Source organism: Globicephala melas, chromosome 1, assembly GCF_963455315.2.
Source record: "Globicephala melas chromosome 1, mGloMel1.2, whole genome shotgun sequence".
Lineage (NCBI taxonomy): Eukaryota > Metazoa > Chordata > Mammalia > Artiodactyla > Delphinidae > Globicephala > Globicephala melas.
This window is the reverse complement of record NC_083314.1, coordinates 115,006,202-115,021,236: the sequence shown is the minus strand read 5'-3', so window position 1 is coordinate 115,021,236 and position 15,035 is coordinate 115,006,202.

Genomic DNA, 15,035 nt, shown 5'->3' with positions numbered 1-15,035 from the left:
CCACTGGTCTTCAGAACTTGGTTTAAATATGTTCTCAGAGAGCCATGTCCTGAAGCACCAATCCAAATTTAGTCCCTCTTTACTGTTCTCTCAAATTATCTTATTTTTCTTTATAGTTTTTATTATCATTTGTAGTGACATATTTACATGTGTTAATTTGTTGAAGATCTGTCTTCTTAATGTTACCCAACACATTACCCTCTGCACCCTCTGTAAGTCCCACTAGATGAAAATAATAGAGCTTTTTAAGACATAAATTCAATTTAAAGAAAATGCAAAAAACATTGACAGCTAGAAAGCAGATGAGTAGCAATTGACCTAGTGAACCCAAGAAAACTGAATCTGAAGGCTGGGAAAGGCTGAGATGCAGCCTTATCTACACCAGGGAAATACTAAAAGATTCAGAAATTCTTGGCATCAGCTTCCTGTGAATGTAAGAAGTAGACCTAAAACCAAATCCATTTAAGAATCAGATCATCAGAAATCCTCCCCCACCCAGTGCATGGTGTTTCTCCCTCACCCAACATTAGACTGGGAGTTCTCTGAGTAGAAATGAAAGTTCTCTGGGCTAGAAGATACCAGGCACAGTGGAGACCCGGGTGCAGGACTAAAGCCAGGTGATTAACTCCAAGTTTTCAAATTAAATGTTCAAATAGGCTTCCATCTGGAAAGAGAGATTATACTCTAAGGGCAAAAACTTCAATCCTTCTTTGTGGAATCTGATTAGCCCAGGATAAAGACTTACAGATATTTTCCTCAGGACTTGTCTAACTTAATGGCCCAGCTTAAATGGGCCATTGGTGGCACCTTGGAAAAGTGCCACCTTCAGGCATAGACTTTCCAATCTGATTCTCAGTATCTCCATCTTAAATAAAAGTCAACATCCAAGGATCACCAGACCTTTAAAGAAAGCCTCCAAAATAAAAGATAGATGTCAAACGATACAGAAATTTTAAAAACTTGAAGAGAGCAGACAATACAGAGATAGGAAAACTTTTAAAATAATTATTATTAAAATCCTCAAAAAGAGACAGTGCATTCATGAAAGAAAAGCAAGGACTTTAGTGGGAACAAAAGAACATTCGGAGACCAAAAAAAAAAAAATTAAAGAGTAAAATAAAAAAACTCAGTAGATAGATTGGGATAAAATGTGACCAGTTTTAGAGAGTTGGGCAAAAGGACAAAAAGATGAAAAGTAGGAGAGGAAAGGTTTAAAACTTAGAGGACCATTCCACATCCACAGAACAGGAATTCCAATAAGAAACAGAGAAAATGGAGAAGAAATCATCAGAGAAATAATTCAAAAGAATTTCCTCAACTGAAAAATCTATCAAGTGCTCAGAATGATAGTTGGACACAGATTCAGGTGAAAGCACATCGTGATGAAATTCCTTAACACCCGGGATTATAGGAATGTTCTAAAAATTTCCAGAGAAGAAGAACTGGATATATACAAAATATCAAAATTATAACAGCATAGAACTCTTCAACAGCAGCAAGGGAGCTAAAGACAATAAACTCATGTCTTCGAAATTCTGAGAGCACATGATTCCAACCTAGAACTCCATAACTAGTCATAAGTGTGAAGATAGAATAGAGACATTTTTAGAGATGCAGAATCTCAAAAAAAAAAATTACTTTCATCTTTTCTCAAGAAGATATATTCTTCTAAAATGAGATGAACCAAGTAAAAGGGGAACAAAGAAGATCTAGAAAGCAGGTGATAAAACAAAAAAATAACGGGACTCCTCAGGACGATAGTGAAGAGAGAGATGAATACTGTCTTGGTCTGAAGACCACCCAGCATGAACTAGAGCAGATGCAAAGACTCTGGGAAAGACTTCATAAAAATGGGGTTAGTATCTCACCAAATACATTTGAATATAATTGAAAAGAGAGTTCCAGGGGAAAGATTAGGGATAAATTAGCCATAAGTACATGGAAAACTACACAAATAAAAATGGAAATTATTATTATGGTTGTTTTTAATAATCTCAGAAAAAATTAAATGTTGCACCAGGAAAGATATAAAAACAAACATTTCTAACGCTTCTTTAGTGTTTATACGACATGCATTGTTCTAAATTTTTTTTATATTTATTAACTTATTAACTATTAATCATTACAACGACCCAGTGTTGTTGTAGGTACTGTGATTACCTCATTCTACAGTTGAAGAAACTGAGACACAGACGTTAAGGAGCTTACTCAAGTTCACCCTAATGGTAAATACTGTCGTTGGGATTTGAATCCAGGCAGCTGGACTCTAGATGCTGTTCTCTTAAATTATGTTACCTCTCAAAATAACCATAGACCATTATGTTTCTCCACTGTAAGTAGCATTTTCATAGTCAAATATAAAGAGTGATTATTCATTTATCCCAAATTATAAGATGACCACTTTGGAAGACAAAGTAAAGTATATAGGTATGATGTGGTATAGTGGGAAAGGCTCAATCTTCAGCATCTATGTTGGAAGTCAAGAGAGAAAACCTTTAAAAAATAGAAAGAAATAGAAAAATAAGCATCATTTTTAGAGATTTAGAGATAAGTGCCCCCACCCCCAGCAGCTAAAAGAATTGAATGTGGTTTCCACAAGCAGGAAATGGCAGAGTATGGGGGATTTCCTTCAGGGAACTAATTCTGTCAAGCATTGTAAAAATAGTTTACTCTTTAAACTACGTGCTTGTACAACTTTAGTATTTTTAAAGCCACTGTTAAGAGTTTAAGTATCACTAAATTGTATCTAAAGCTATAAGTATGGGTGACCTCTCAGCATGAGCAGAGAGGAAAGGTCACAAGGACAGAATTCTTAAAGGCTTACATAGCCCACATCAGGAGGCCAGAGGATCGAGCAGGAGCAGACACAAGGAAACACTAAAGGGAAAAGTCAAAGGCCTCAAAGGAGTCCAATGACCTAGAAAGCAAAGGCAGAGAGACCATTGGGAAGCAGGGAGCCATCTACAGAAACAAAAAGAGGGGACAGACAGTGAGAAGAGCAACTGAGCCAAAACCATATTTCACTTGGAAAAATGGCTAGGAAGCAAAGAGGTTGGGGGGGATTATGGGAGGAGCTGTTGATAAGGCATCAGAGGAGTGAGTCCAGACCATAGTTATCAGTATAGCAGCGAATCCTAAAGAAGTCATTTCCTCTGGCATAAGAGCTCCCTACCTCAAGAGCTGCCCAGCTGATTTGATTTTTTTTCCTAAAGGATGCTGCCAGCAGAACACAGCCACCTCTTCAGAAACTGGGAAGGAATGACAGGAAATCATTGCTGGCAAGGAGCTTGTTGACATGAGGAAAATGACATGGTTATTTTCTGGTGGTGGCGGTGTGCCATTTTAGCAATGCCAAAGCAAAGAAATCATAAGATCTAAAAAAGAATATTTCCATGCTTGCCATATAAATTCTAGCCAGATGTTGCCCCGAGGAAAGTGAGCTTCTTTGGCTTTGATGACAAGTACAGAAGAGCAAAGGCTTCCTTCCCACTCTTGATGACTCCCTGACTGTTGGTTACATGAATCAGGAGATAAGCTTTGGGGCAGGATCACAGCTAGCCCAGTGTTAGACCTGAAGGTAAGTGAGAGGTCACCATTTAATTTCAAGAAAAGCACCAAGTACATGCTGAAGAAGAGAGAAACCACCTGGCAGTATTAAAGTGGAGCCTCCGGAATGTGATTGTGTTCCTGGGGCAGGCAGGTGAGAGCATGCTCAGTGCTCCGGCAAAGTAGGCGAGTGGCAAGGGGAGATGAAAGCACCCTGATCACCTCCTCCCACACCTACAGGAGGTTTCCTGCTCTTTTCAGTTGCCAATCATGTGACCTGTCAGTTACTGGCAGGGGGTTTCTGCAGATTATGCCACTCTGAAATAGTCATGTGTCAGAGTGCTGTTTTCTTCAAGTGGAGGATGTCAGGAAAGTGTACGTTGGCTTCTAGTTGTCCATTGATAAGTAAGATTCAATTACTTGTTGAAGCTGCAGGTTCCTTCCTTTTACTGAGGCACTGTTCCAGAGAATGATAGGTCTTTAAATACATATATTCTACATGCAGATAAGAGATTATCAAGGTTCATATGAAATTAGCACTGTTCCTGAGAACTACACTCAAGTGAAAAATATTTTGGATGAAACATGTATCTATTCTTTCTGTATTCTCATACCTCTCAGAGGCAAAGCCAACACAGACACACACACACACACACACACACACACACACACACACACACAAGACACTTACATGGGATTGAGGTTAACATAAAATCCACACATTCAGTTATTCAATTCAATTCTCACCATCCTACACCCTCAGTACCTAGAGAGGGATAGTAAATAAGCAGAAGGAGGGAAGGGGTTGGTGTGCGGATATGGTCAGATTCCCAGTGATATCCTGGAGGAAGGATCAAGGACCACTTGCTTGCTCACCTCCCACACCCCAGCCCTCCCTCCACACTGCTCCAGAGCAAAGAAAATAGGGGCCTGTCCATCTGCTCTAGCACATCCTAGACTGTAGATGACTCCAAGGGAACAGCATGCCGTGATCCAAAAAGAGATGCTAGGCTAGGGAGTGGAAAACCCTGGGCCTCTGCTCACCAATATCCCACCCTACCTGCACCTCTAAAAAGAAAAAGCTATCGGTAAACAAGAGAATATCTGTCCTGTGGAAGTCTATGTCTGAGTGATGCCAACTCTAGGCTTGAGCTCACTCTTGATGAGGCAGGAAAGGCGCTGAAGCACGTGGGCAGGGGGCCAGCCTGTTTAGTCTAAATCCCAAGTGTCCGTTTATCAGCTATGTGATTTTAGGCAAATTATTTGACCTCTCTGTGCCTCTGTTTCCTCAATTCTAAATGGAGTGAATGATAGTTTTTATTTCATAAGGTTATTTTGTCAGAATTAAATAAGTTAATTCATTTAACACAAGCCCCATAAATGTTAGCTATTATTTTGTGTGTTAATAAGGTCCCTGGACTCCAAACAGCCTTTCCCATCAACTTGTTATGTACCTGCAATTCTACTTTTGGAAAGTTAATCTTTGGATAGATAATTTAGGGTCTAGAAGAGTCTCTAGTCTTATTAAAAGGCAAAAACTTCCTATAAAGCCAAAAGAAATCACCCTAAATATCAAATTTATGAGATAGTTGTCCTAATTTCTCCCATGGTCACACCCAAGGGCAAGGTCCCATTAAAAAACCTCCCTATGGGGCTTCCCTGGTGGCACAGTGGTTGGGAATCCACCTGACAAGGCAGGGGACACGGGTTCGAGCCCTGGTCCGGGGGGAATACCACATGCAGTGGAGCAACTAAGCCCACGCACACAACTACTGAGCTTGTGCTCTAAAGCCCGTGAGCTACAACTACTGAGCCTGCATGCCTAGAGTCTGTGCTCCGCAACAAAGACAAGCCACAGAAATGAGAAGCCTGCACAACACAGGGAAGAGTGGTCCCCGCTTACCGCAACTAGAGAAAGCCCGTGTGCAGCAATGAAGACCCAACACAGACATAAATAAATAAACAAATTTATAAATAAATAAATAAGACACCAGGATATAATGTACAGCACAGGGAATACAGCCAATATTTAAAAAAAAACAAACCTCCCTATGTTTTCTGCCTTTACCTTTATACTGCCTCCATCCACGGCTTGTTTTAAAGGATTCCTGATGTTCCCTGGTGACACGAGTTTCCTTCAGTCTCCCCTGTCTACCTTCCTACATTCAGGGTCAGGAGAAGCTGGCATTTTCTACAACTTGACTGGCACTTCTACAGTTTTTCTCATAACACTTGTCCAGTCTGTCTTAATTACTCTGATTCAGTTTCCCCCAGTACCGGCTGTATATCTGTCTGCAAGAATCCCTCTGACATCTCAAATCCACCATGTCTAAAGCGTAGTTTCTCACACTGCACCCCTCCCACACAGAGCACCTCCTCCCATGGCAGTTCTTCACCCCTGCCAAAGATATTCACATTTCACAGATTAGCCACTTAGAATTAACTTTGGCTTATTCTTCTAATCTTGCTTGAATACATTCAGTCACTAAAGTGTTTGGGTTCTACGTCTAAAATACATCTCAACCACTCTCACTCCCTGCCCGTGCCCTGTATCATCAGCCCTAATATTTTCCACTTGGGCTTTTGCAATAAGCTCCTAACTGGTTTCCCCACAACCTATCTATTTCCCTTCCCATCTAATGAGCACACTGCCTCAGGCTTTGAGCAAACACTTTCTTATTCAAAATAATGTAGTGACGCCTCAAAGTCTGGTGAAATAAACTCAGTACTTCAGCTCTAAACTCCCTTTCCAGCCCCAAATCCTACTCTTTTCTACATCTATCCAACATTCCGGTTAAACTGAGTTACTCTGGGATACCATTACCCCCCATATAAGCCATTCTTACTCCATGTCTTCCCCTGTGCTCCATGTATCTGAGATGACCTTTTATCCTAACTCCACTGTCTGGTCCCATAGACGGTGTTGGTGCAAATCCTTTGCCTTTTTTAAGCTCTGGGTGCTTGAACAAGATACTTAATCTCCCTGGACTCAGAAGTAACTCTGGAAATTGTAAAATGCACTATTGTAAGGTGCTGTTGGGAGATTTCAGAGAAATACTATAATATACAGAAGTTACCGCTCATCAAATGGCACCTATATTTAAGGCTTAGCTCAAATGGAATCCCCTATAGGAACTTGCCTTGACTCCCCTCAATAAAATAGTCCTTCTTTACTCCCTCCCTCCCTTCCTTCCTTCCCCGTTTCCTTCCTTCCTCCCTTCCTTCCTTCCTTCCTCCCTTCCTTCCTTCCCTCCTTCCTTCCTTCCTTCCTTCCTTCCTTCCTTCCTTCCTTCCTTCCTTCCTTCCTTCCTTCCTTCCTTCCTTCCTTCTTTCTTTTCCTCCTTTCAGGTCACAAGCATACATGGAGGAAATAAAATGCTCCATATCAGATGCCAGGCTGATCTTGAGCACCTACACAAGACAGATGTGGTTGTGACCCTACAGCCTAGTGGGGAAAATGGCATGTATAGAAATGGGGGTACATATGAGTGTCAAACACATACAAAGGTGGGAAGCTATAACTGCCCAATCAGCCCAGGAAGAGCTAGATAGTGATGGAAAATTGGGAACTGAGTTGGAAGTAATGAGAAGCAGCTTCCCAGGCCACTGAGTGGGAAGGGGTTTCCTGAGCAGAGGGCTACCAAGTACAATGGCTGAGAGGCACTGGGGAACAAGGTTCCTCTAGGGCAAGGGTTCTTACAGCAATGAAGTATGAAAAACACTGAAGAAAAATCATTTCAGGTACGCTTACAAATTCAGAACCCCACTCCAAAATCCCTAAATGAAAATACCTGTGGTTAGGACCTAAGAAAATAAACTCCAGACAAGTGCCAAGGATGATTCTTCTATGTATTGTGTTGTGAGAATGATAATCCTTTTGGGTCACAGAGAACCACCATAAGGCTTCAGACGTAGAAACTGGACAAAAACAGATGAGGTAATAAAGGCAATGGATGTGTAACAGTTCATTCTTCTTGCATTTGGGAGTTTCAGAATTTATTTAAAGTAAATTAGAACACTAAGTAGCCATTAAAAGTAATGTTGTGGAGTATTTTTTATACTGAACTAGGTTCATGCAAGAAAAGAAAAAAATGCATATTCAGATTGTAAAACTATATCTATAGAGAAAGATAGATAGAGCTAAATAAATAGACACAATCTCATTTTTGTAAGAAAAGTAAGTTTTTGTGTATATGTGCAGAGAAAAATGTCTTGAAGAATAAACTTCAAAATGTTAGTGATGGTTATCACTAGTCAGTGGGAGTTTGTGTAATTTTGGAGGAGATTTTCTGATTTCCCTATCCCTAAATGAATATGTATATTTATTTGTTTATTTTATTTATTTATTTTTGGCCACATTGGGTCTCCGTTGCTGCACGTGGGCTTCCTCTCTAGTTGCGGCGAGCGGGGGCTATTCTTTGTTGTGGTACGCAGGCTTCTCATTGTGGTGGCTTCTTCTGTTGCGAAGCACAGGCTCTAGGCTCACAGGCTTCAATACTTGTAGCACTCGGGCTCAGTAGTTGTGACACATAGACTTAGTTGCTCTGCAGCATGTGGGATCTTCCCAGACCAGGGCTTGAACCCGTGTCGCCTGAATTGGCAGGTGGATTCTTAACCACTGCGCCACCAGGGAAGCCCTGAATATGTATTTTATGTTTAATTTTTTAAAAGCAGTATAAGTTCCTTTTCTTTAAGGCAAAGAGCCAGAACCAAACTGGAATTCTAACTGAGTGACCTGAAGCCATGAGAACAAGGAAGGTGTGACCCCAGGATGGGTGGTGCTGACACAGCACAGACTCTTCACAGGGTGTTGGACCTTGGCCTGGTCTGGGCTCACTTCTAGCAGTAGGGCCTGCAGGGAGAGAGAGAGCCTGATGCAAGGTCTGTCCAGCCCTGTTCAAAGACCATGCTGTGAGGATCTGGAACACAGAGGAGAGGAAATAAAGCCAAGGCTGGCAACCCTCACCGGAAGTCTAGCACTGGCCAGATGGTTCTAGGTATTTTCACCATGAACTTCTTTGCCTTAAACGTCTTTGCCATAAGCATTTTTGCTGCAAACATTTTTGCCACATAACTAATTGGCTGTAAGGCAACTTTGTCGTAAAACATAAGATAACAAAAAATTAAAGAGGGACATGAAAAAGGACATAATGAAACATGAGAAATAAATGACAAAATTTAAAGGGTTTTATTGTGAAATACAAAACATTTGAATACATTTAAAATGTGTGGAGATCCAATATTGCATAAGTAACTGATTTTACTTTGTGGGTTGTACTTAAATACTTGTCTCCCAAGTCTTTTGTTTATAGTGTTTTATACTTTTTTTTTCTGCTTGTTGAGTCCTCTCCTTGTTCACGTTTTCCTTTTTCACTATAATTTCTTCCTTCATTAAGAGAGGTATCAGTTTCCAAACACTAGGATGCATATTTGTAACTGAGCTTTGTATTGCATTGTGAAAGTCTCTACACTGTTCTTTGTTCGCGATAGACAGACATTCCAATGTTCTATGGAAAATGTGGGTGCAACTCTGCCACTTTCAGGCCCTCAGCCTCAGCTTCTTTCTCCTCCAGTGTACTGGGTTTCAAAATAAGAAACAAACTCTTGGGACATATTGTTGTCATCTATCATGACTTTTGTATGTCAGACTAAACAGTCAACTAGTCATTTCATCTTTAATGGCAAAATTGCCTTAGAGCCAATTAGCTGTGCTGCGAAAATGTTTGTGGCAAAGATGTCTACAGCAGAGATGCTTATAACGAAAATACCAGACATGGGGCCAGATCCAGAGCATGCCCTGTGACCACCAGAATTTTGGCTGGATGCAATCATCCTCCCCTCATAGTGTGGAAGTTTCTAGAAATCAAAGATGAGTAAGTCAGGGCTCCCCATAATCCAGGTGAAGACTCAGGGACCAGTGTTATGGAAAAGATTTTTAATGTATTAAACTACACTCAAAGGAGCCCAAATCAGTCCACAAACCTGAGATCCTTCAAATTTTTGTACCCTATTTGTGAAACAATGACATGCTATCTGATAACTGTAAAATTATATTTTTCTATGTCTTGTTTCTAAAGTTTACATAATTGAAGGAGTTGTCTCGGACCTAGTGTTTGGAATCTGCTCCATATTCTATACCCCAAACTACACTATCATCCTGTGCCATGCAGTTGTTTAGTAAACATCATTATGAATAAATAATGATATATGGGATACTACTTTTTTATGTAAAATTACATGTATAATGCAGCTGATATGGGCATGGAAAAACTTTTCACTAGTCCTGTATCATAGCCTGTAAACCATGAACATTGAATTAACCCAATAAAAGTGACAGTTCTGACCCTGGGCTATACCTATTACTCTAAGGGTACAGCTTTCAAGCCAACTCAGATTGTTCTCAGTGTGGTACTTTACTGAAATACTTATCATCTGGAAACCATATGTAGTGTATATTCTTAATAAATAATAACACATTTTATTTTGGTTTACTGAAAATTAACAGAGCATTTGGAAAATTGCTGTTATTGTGGGAGCCTGTTTCACATTTGCCTTGGCAGTACAGTAGCTATCTAAGTGGAAAACAGGAGAGCCAGTGGCTGTTAAGGGTGGGTTTTTTCCCTCTGCTGTTGGTATCCAGAGAAGACAGGCAGCTGGTAACATTAATGACATGCCATATACTCAGAAGAGATGAAAGAAGTCCAACAAAGTTGTAATGGGCTTAACCATATGAAGTTGTCATTCTGAGTTGATTCGTTTTGCATTGACACGATAAATCCACTTCTTTGCAACTATATTCCAATCTGTAGTCCAAATGGTCTGCAAAGCTTCAAGGCTCTTTAAAGATTGTCTAAGACAGCTTTGTGAACAAGCTGAGTAGGAAGGCAAAAAGCAATGAGTCTAGGGGCTATTCCTATGACAAATTGCTGAGTTGTTGTGTACCATTCTCTGATCATCCCAATCCCTCTCCACCCCAAGTTTCAGAAGCATGCGCTATAAGTCTTTCCGGCCTCCAAACACAACAGTTAAAGGATCAGCCCCAAGATGACTAGTTTTAGTTGGAGAAAATACTCATGAGCAATTAGAGAGAGTACGATAAAATGGGATTCAAGGAAGGGAGAGCTGGGACTAAGGAGATCAACAAAAGCAGCATTTTTTCAATGGTCTCATTTGGCACTTTTTCTTCTTTCCCTTGCCAGTCCTACAAGGCAATAACTGTAGGTAAGCAGGGGCCATGCTGCAAGCAATCAATTATTTTGAGACAGGCTGGGACCTGGGACCCTTTGCTGCAGTGCTGCAGTGCTTGCACCTGGACAAACATCTCCTTGAGCAACAAAATACAAAGAAACTATAAAGGAGTAAAAATAACTGCATGCATGCTCAGTTGGGGTAAATTATGGACAAGAAGATACAAAAAGACCAAAAAACCCAACTGACACTTCTGAAGAGCTGGGAGCAAAAGCAGGGTACTGCATGTGCCCCCTGCACTCACCATCAGCAAAGGGGTGGGCAAAACACCTAACCACCCCTCTGGCCCGATCCCTGGACACACTCCCCACCTTCAACCTATATAGGAAACCAGCTAGTCCCATCCCCTCACCCCCCAGGCTCCACCCCCCCACCACCTCAGGAGCAAGCAAGGGAAGATGTTACTTGCTTTCGCTCCCTCCAGAGACTACAGGAGCCCCAGTAAAGCCTTGCCTAAATTTCTTGACTAGCCTCTTATCAATTTCTATTGATTGGGGGAGGCCAAGAACCCTGGTCGGTATCGGTTTTACAGTCCCTTAGCCCCACTTCAGCATTGCCAGCCCTCCCAACCCCTGCTCATTTGCTGCATTGAAATGCTACAAACTGGATACTTTCATGGTAAGAGAGAAATATTTCCAAATAATTTTCTCTATTTCTGTTGGCCTTTGTTTTCCATTTTAATGTAAAATATACATTCTAGTTCATTTGTTCCTATCAACTCTGTGGGTGTTTGGGTGGGAGTTTGAACTGGTACACTCAGAAGTCAAGTGATTATTCTTATCTAACGATGCATTTTATATTTCCCAGATTTAAAAGAATTTGCTTTTTCTTCCTTAATCCCCCCTTTTCCACATGGTTGATTCTTGAACATTAATGATTCTACCATCTATTCAGACACCCAAGTTGGAAACCAAAGGGATCTTTACCTTTTTCTCCTGTTCCCCCTCCCCACACCCCACAATCATGCCTCCAAACCAACCCTCAAATGTGTTACCCACCATGATGTACCTGACACTTATCATTTTTTTCCTGCGTTATTATACCCTTGTAACCAATCTATCTGCCTTTAGTCTCTCCCCCTCCAAATCACCCTATGGTACCACACAAAAAAATCTTTTGAAAGTTCAAAAAAATCACATCTCCAGGTCTGCCTAAGACCAGTGAATAGTTTCCTATTTTTGCAGGATTGGATCCACATTTGCAAAGTAGCCAAGCAAGATGGTTAAACAAGGGCTCCAGAGTCAAGCTGTGTGGGTTCCAATCCCAGCTGTGCCAATTACTAACTGGCTGACTTGAGATGCACCTCAGTTTCTCCCTCTATAAAATGGGATAAAGACAGTACCTATCTCACAGTGTTGTGAGGACTAAGTGAGTTAATACTAGTCAGTGGCATAGAATAGTGACACATAATGAGGATTATACACCTTTGTTACATAACTAAAATAATGCCCCACAGAGGCACTGAAGCCCTTCTCTGCTCACTTTTCTATTTTTCCACCTCACAGTCCCTCCCTCTTGACTACACTCTTCACGCCCTTCACCCATCGGGCCACATGCCACAGATTTTTGCACATGATCTTTCTTCTACTTCAACTATCCTTCTCACCTTCTCATCTGTTTCTTCATTTGGGAAAATTCTACTCAACCACTATTTTACCACTCATAATTTTATAATAGTGTGTATCCCATTGTTATATAATTTAGTGTCCTCAAGAAGCTTAAGAGTTTAAAATCTGTGAGTTTCAAGGACCCCTTTTGCACTCACATCTGATAACTCCATATCTAGAATAGGGCATAACAGATATTTACTAAATACTCGGTGAATAGTTGCTGTTGGAAAGAAGGAAGGAAGGCAGGGAGGCAGAGAAAGAAAATAAGAGTTCTTAACAATTTTCTCTGTAGCAGACAAGGTGCTAACTAGTTTATATGGATAATTCAGTCCTAACAACAACCCTATGAAAGGATACTATTATATTATTATTCCCATTCTACAGACAAGGAAAAAGAAAAAAACCTGAGGCACAGAGGTTAAGTGTTCCAACATCAACCTGATCCTGGAATCTGTCCAAATAAACTTTTCACAATTCTGCCTCCCACTGGTCCCAAACATGACTCTCTGTCTCCCTCCCCCAAACTGTCAGCCTACACAGACCCAAGGAGAAGTCCTTTATGGTCATTTGGGTGGCAGGGAGGCAGGGTGGGAAGATCACAGGCTGCCAAGCATGAGCGTGAATCCCAACTCTAAGGCCCACTAAGACTTCCCTTGAGCAAGTCCCTTAACATCTCTGATGTTCAGTGTCCCTAACTACAAAATAGGCATAACAGTGCCCACCTCCCACCTTCTAGAGTAATTGTGAGGATAAAGGAGATAAAGTATGTAAAGCTACAGCTTCAGTGCTTTGCACACTGTAGGACATCAATATGCAGCACTGATAATAAAGATTAGCTAGACCTACTAGCTTCTTGGCTGGGGAAAAAAGTTAGTTATAATGTCCATCCTTGGTGGTTTTAACGACAAGACAATACTCTTTCGTAATATACCAGTTCAAACCTTGCTTCAAAGAAAATGTTTTATGAGTGTTTGAAACAAAGACATTAAGGAATGTTGGGGAGAAGACGGGAATCTCCTGAAAGTATAAGGAGCAATGAAAATATAATCCACCATTAAGGTAAGAGCGAAATTCTGTCATTCATATTGCATGAATGAAACAAGGCTCCTGCCTTGTTCCTGCCTGTTCAAAGCACCAACAACCCAGAGTTCTGGAGTTTCAGCTCAGGAATTGAGAAAAAGGCAACTTGAATAAACTCAACAATTTTTTTGTACACATAGGTGTAGAAAACCAAAAGGAAACCATGAAACCCAATAGAAAGTTTGGAAGAATTTCATGTTAATCTTAATTTAATTTTAAATACCTAATCAATTTGTAACCGAAGAAGCCAAGAACTCAGGAAAAGTGAAACTTGGTAAAATTTAACCTTTGTTTGACAGGCTTTCATCTCGTCTATTTTTCTTGTGGTCTTTTGACATTTTTGCGGTACATGATCAAAGACCAGCCCAAGTCTTTTACCCATGAAATTTAGAAGCAGTTACAAGAAGCAACTTAATTTATGGCTGTAAAGACCAAGTACATTTTTCACATGGCATAATTAAAACTAGGTTAATGAGAGAAAGGAATGAGAGACTGGAGAGGTTGTCTAAATATTACACTGATAAATGACAAATCCACCTTGAAACAATTCTTCTGCCATTTCTCTTTTTATTTAGCCATGCTCTTCATTTTTGCATTTAAAGAATACTCAGTTTCCAACATACCAGGTTTTCCAGCCATCCCCTGTGTTAGTGTGCCAAATGTTGCAGATGGAGTTAAAAATGATCCACTGTAATTTACTATTCTCTGCAGTCAAAAGGCAGACTTGTCTCCTGCCCGTACAGTAGCCCTCTAGAACATGCTCTGCACTTATTCTCTGGGCAGAGTTCCCACTGATAACCAGGGACAGCCCACTCGTGGAATGCATGTACAGAAATCTCCATGCTACAGATCAGAGAGCAGAATACAATCCAAGCCCAGCTGGGCATTCCAGAGGGAGAAAAAGAAATAAGCGAACATAATATAAACAATTGGGGGAAATGCTATGACTCTGAAAGTTCAAATCTCACAGGAATTGTATAAAATATTCTTTGATGTGCTATGTGGTAGATGAAGCAAGGCAGAGTAGCAACTAAGGGAATAGGGTCCACAAAAAAAAGAAAAAGAAAAAGAAATCAAGGAAATTAAAGAAATGTCCAATTCAGTTCCAGAAAGTCACTCTTGTGAAACTCATAGGGCATTAAGTAGAATGTTTTGTGTGCTTTTGGATTGGCTTAGCTACATGAAAGGAATGAGGAACTAATTGCATAAACTCTATCAAGTGTCTGGCAGCCTGATGTGTTTTTTCTTTCCCCCTTGTCCGTCCCACACTCAACCCTGCCTATAGCCACAGTTCTAAATCCCAGCCTTTTCTCAACGTCCTTTGAGCTCCTTTCTAGAGTGGAGAACGACGTTCATGCTGAGTGTGACAACTTGGCAAAAACATCCAGGCTTCACCATAATTAGTCATCTTCCCATCAACACTTTTGGTCATTGGTGAGATTTGTTCTGAGGTGTGGGCCTGAATCCCTGTCAAAGGAGTGTAATTGCTAACACCTACTGGATGGATGTATACCTAACGAACCAGACTCTCTAGCAGATCACTTATCAGTT